This window comes from Drosophila subpulchrella, chromosome 3L (genome assembly GCF_014743375.2).
Source record: "Drosophila subpulchrella strain 33 F10 #4 breed RU33 chromosome 3L, RU_Dsub_v1.1 Primary Assembly, whole genome shotgun sequence".
NCBI lineage: Eukaryota > Metazoa > Arthropoda > Insecta > Diptera > Drosophilidae > Drosophila > Drosophila subpulchrella.
In genome coordinates this window covers 15076520-15082161 of record NC_050612.1, presented here as the reverse complement: position 1 = coordinate 15082161, position 5642 = coordinate 15076520, and positions in this window count along the sequence as shown.

Genomic DNA, 5642 nt, shown 5'->3' with positions numbered 1-5642 from the left:
TTTGGTTGCATTCCGTCACCCAACGACCATTGTCGCTCGATTTATGATTTATTTTTTGCATGGTCGCCATGGATGCGCAGTGGTTGGTCGGCGGTTCAAGTGGATCCGCAGTGACACTGCTAAATTAAAAGATTGATCGCCGCCCTGATGGATCACTGATTGATGGCAGCGTTAATCAAATTAAACTGTTTAGACGGGCTGGCTTTTCCGCCAAAGTGAAACTCTGATTTTCACAGGTAAGAACAGTAAACATTGGTGTATTGCATTGATTAAAATTAACAGAACTCGTATTTGTAAATCAGAATTTTGTACTTATTTATTTTAATAATACTTAGCAAAGCTTTTAAAATATTATTTTCAAAAAACATACTTTTAAGTATATCATTTTAATATCTTCTTAAAAACTTGGTACATGGGTATATGAATATAATATATAAAACATCATAAAGAATCAAGAGAAAATGGCAATGAGCATGATGATTGTTGGTTAAAGATATCAAATGTGTAGCCTGCAAAAAGGTAGTCAAGTTAGTTAAGAGTGTCTTATTGTTGTTTTATTTACAAAATGCATCCACCTTATATGGGTAATCCAATTTTGAAGGATTGAACGCAGCTTAAAAAATTGCTTATGTTGGGGAACTTTCCAAGGAACTTAGCTATTTCAAACACTTTATTTGCCAGTGTGGCAGCTCGTAACGACAATTGTCATCAGCTGCATTATCGGAGCAAAGGTAACTAAGAGCCTGCCACAGGTTCGCACAAGGAATCCCCTCTTCTGAGGCTTTGCCCCCATTTCTCCCTGCTTTCCCCACATTTCCCCCCTTTTGTTCCCCAGAATCCTTTGTTTTATTGTTATCGGCCGTTCCAGGCCTTCTGTGTTCTGGACTCTCCTCTGCAGGGTGACCAAAAATCTGGCCAGCCAGCCAGCCAGCCTGATAATTCGAATGGTCATTATTTATATTCTTTGAAAGTGTTTTTGCGTATTCAAAAATTCTATTAAGGAAGTTCAAGTACAAAACTTTTGTTGCCTGCCTCTGTCGTTGTTGTTCATGCATGTCGAATGCATCGCAGGGGGAAAAGGATCCACAGAGTGGGTGTGTGTGGGTGCTCCGATGTCCTGCAGGCAGTGTCGTCGCAACGTCATCGGCATCGTCATCGTCATCCTGAACGTCATCATCTGCATCAACCGCCCCCAAAAACGCAGCCCACTCGAATTTCCCATCCAGCGTCGTCGTCGTCGTTTGCTGTTGTGTAGTTTTTGCGTTTATTGTTGCATTTCTGATGTGATTTTTAGTATTGTCCGGCGACGAGTGCAATGTGCTCAGCATTTTTGCATGTATCCTGTGGGTGGGTGGCTGCGTGCTCCTGTGTTAAATTGTTTGCTTGATGCTCGATCAAAAATGACAAATGTAGCTACAGTGGCCAGCGGAAGTCTGTTCATCCAGCCAAAAAATGAGTCGATGGGTTTGAAAGAGTTAATTAAGGGACTCGCTATTTTTTTAAGGCATCGAAAAGTATAAGTATTCAATTTTTACGAGCCTAACAGAATTTAAAAAAAATTTACAAATGGAAAGTAAACTTATATATTTTCTTTTAAAGTATAATGTTGTAGGAATAAATTACAAATTACAAAATTTTTAAATGGGAAATGGGAACATGAACATTTGTAGTCCTCATCAAGTACAAAAATATTCTTAGGATGGGCAAGGATATAGGATAAATAAACACATTTAATAAATGCCAATCAAAATTATGGAATCGACACATATTTTCGCACACTTTTCGCACGCACTGTGTGTGCATCATTTTTGGCAACACTCACAGCTGCAGTTTTGCAGCCTCGATGTCGCTGGGATTGCTACAAAATGTTAATTTGAATTTGTGAGCATGTCATTAACACACACGTACTCCCCGCACGCACACCCACACAGATAGTGGCACACACATGCCACGCCCATATGGAGGCGGCATGCATATGCGTTTGACAAATGCGTTGTTAATGATGCAAAATGCAATTTTCGAAAATTCAGAAAGTTTCGTTTTCGATTTCGTGCACTGGCCGAAAATCGAAGAACTTCTTGTGGGTGGAAACTTCTAAGTGTGATTTAAAGCACAAATTATAAATACAAACGGAGGAGTTGCAGACTGCGGGTGGGGTATATTTCTATATAAACAAAACATAACTAAACAATCTGCCGCTTTAATCAGCGCCGCCGTAGAAAAACAACCGCATATATAGATACAGATACAAATACAGATTGAGATACAGCCACGGCAACAACTCAATTACCAACAACAAAAGAAACCGTCGGCCAACATTCATCACCACAAAATTAAATGGTCTTTGTTTATATGTATACGTTCTCCCTGAAACCCCGAAGAAAAATAGAAAACCCAAGCAAGATCGTTGAGAAACTTAGAGAAATGCTGTGGTAAAAGCAATGGTATAATATTTTTTCAACGCCCGGCATTTGTTTAATTATAAATTTCTGTCAAGAATCTGCCTGGGGATTTTTCTTCCATCTCAAAGAAGCGCCGCCGTCGTCAACACGTTGCCTTCGTCACCCTGGAAAAACGGAAAATCTACGGGGCAGGGGGTGGAAAATGCACACAGAGAGACACCAAACAAAATGCAAACAAACAAACGATTACAGAGGAGGGCTTCTTTGCCCCCAACTCCGGAGTTCCATTTCGAGATGCATTTGCCAATGTTTAGTTGCTGTTGGGTTTTTGATGTTCCACCGGGGGGATGGAAGCGAAGGGGTTACGTCGATGTCGATCTGTTCGGTTTTGTTTAGTTGAATTCAATTTTGATTTGTTTGTTCAAAATTTATTAAAGATCAAAGGCGAGGCTGAGTCAACTTGTCAATGCCCAGGCGCAACGGGCTCAAAATATCACAAAATATGCGCAGCCAGGGGATTTGTCAATAATAATCCAAAAGCAAATAAACCGCTGATCCATGAGAAAGATATGGGCAGGAAATAACTGACTTATGACAAGAACACTCTTTGAAAGGTCCTTAACTTCTGTTGTTTTATATGAGAATAATACAAGCTTTAATGAATATAATTATCTGTACTATTTATTTAATTAAAAAAGTTTTTAGTACTATTATATAAATAAGTTTGGAACATTTTACTGCATCAGGGTCACACTGCCAGCTTGGTATATATTACTTAGCCCTGGTCACACTGCTTTTATGATGTATTATTTAGAACTAGTTATAGTTAAGCATTATAACATGTATATAATTTTTTTTTGGTAAGGGTATTTACTAAGCAGCTGCTTTGAAATCAAATATTCTTTATTAATAATTCTGCGGCAATTCTAAACACAATTAAAATCGCCGGCTATAAGCAATACAATGAAGTCGGAAAGGGGACCGACGCCTCGTTAAAGTTCCCGCTCCCATGGAGGCGACATCCTCGTCTGGTTCCTGTCCCCTTCTCAGCCCCCTTAACTCCCTTTAAAACCATTCTCGCTGGTCGTATACAAAACAAAGTCGCCAACTATAAAAATTATAGTTAATGTATAAATTTAATGGCAACTCGTTTATTAAAAATTTTATTTGAATTCTTTTATTTATACGTTTTATACGCTCCCTTGCACTCGCACTGCCGTCGAACTTGGCGGACTGGCTGCAACAATGTTGCGCAGCATAGGACGGCCAAGAATCGGACGATGGGTTTCCCTTGCCCCAAGCCAAGCACTCCGACCCCCCTTTCCAGCTGTGCCCCTCCCTACGTCCCTGCCATAAATCGAAAGAACAAATCGCCGCAGCAAAGGCAGTAAAAGCAAATAAACCCAAGTGCAGACATAATAAACTCGCTGGTGTTATGCGAGGGATTTTGCGGAATGGGGGGGCGGTACTGCCCAGGGAAAGGGGGCTTTCCGAGGAAAGTGCACTTGCCCAATTGGGCAGCAGTGAGGTCATTATTGCAACTATTGAAATTATCCAGCTCGTGGGTGGCTCAACTCGAGCTGCATTTCTAAGCTTCAAAATTTTATATGTACATGCAATTTCCGGCTGCGCTTTTTATGGCCCTGATTATGGCCAACTTTTTCTTCTCCTTCCGCCTTCTTTCTTGTACTACACGCAATTTAAAACTAAATGGGTGGAAGTGGAAACGGCAATGGCCACGATGTTTTTTGCAAATATTAAATGTTCCAGCTACAATGTTCCCGCAAAATGGGGGTAGAAACAATTTTAATTACAGTTGAACACAGGGAATATGAATGAATGCGACTGCCTGAATGTCAAATATCTAACATTGCTCAATGTTTGCCCCACTATCTGATTAATTTCGTATAATTTCCGATACTTTCCGACGTCGCTCGCTGCTCTCGTATCAGCAGGCAATTAAAAACAAGTTTATTTTACAACAATAAAATGACTAATTATTATTATTATCAGCGGGACGACGACGACGTCGACTGCCTATCAATATCAGGGCGGCAAATAAAACTTAACATAAAATAGGTAAAAATCAAACGGCGGGTGGATCGCTGCCTATCGAACTCAACAAGTTTCAATTATGTGCTTGAGACTCAGCGCAAAAAACACAAATGGGGAAAAAGCGACAGAACACTTTCGTAAGAAGTGCTCACATCGCGTTGTTCTTGTAATAATTAATTGACTATTTGTTGCTGTTGTTCTGCACTCAAGTGTCGGCTCCTCAGGTGCAAGCTATACAAACTACACAAACTATAAGCAGGAAAGGGGGGCAGTCGGCTGAAGCACGTTATATTATTAAATTGTAATTTTATTTATTTTAAGTGAAAGATATGATAACAGCACACACAGCGACAGCCAACAACGCTGTCCGTTGTTGATTGTTGATTGTAGCTTTACTATCAAAGAATGCCGACTGCACTGGGAAAAAGAAGGTAGGTTTTTATTTAAATCGCTCTGAATTGCTTGCAATGCATCCAAGGCAATCTCTTTTTCTTCCAAACAAGGTCACACTGATCCACTTGTGGGCAAGAAACTAATTTTCACCTCGTATTCTTTAGCATGGTCACATCTTTTTTGTTGTAAATTTATAATATTTACCCTTTTTGTTCTCCCAGTGTAACTAAGACTTCTAGAGGGCGGCGAAGTGAGGAGGCCATCCACTCAAACTACAGTTGCTAACTAAATTGCAACATTTCTATAAAGCAGTCAAGTTTATGACACTAAACTAATGCAAAGGCGCATGCTAACTGTGTCCCCTCAATTCTGTTCGTTTGGTTGGTTATGCTTCAAACGAGTTGCTGATTCTGCAACTTTGTTGCTTGAATCTAGAACACCGTCTGCAGTCGTATCTTGAACTTGTTCCAAGATGTTTTCAGCGTTTCGGCGGATTATCCGTGGAGAGACAGATTAGCTAGACATGGCCAAAGTGCTTGTAGGGGAGGCCAAAGAGGGGCCTGTTTATGTGGGAATTCAATATGAGTATCTTTAATGATTCGAGATTTATTGTACAGTTCAACAAAGCTCTTAAAGATATCTCTTTTTCACACTGTGCAGCTGGCAGTTAGTCAACTAATGACATTGAGAAAATCTTATAGCAACTATTGAGCTCTCTAAAATGTTAATAAAAAATAAAAGATGAATAATTAATTGTCATATATTATTTTTAAAATACTGAATCTATTTATA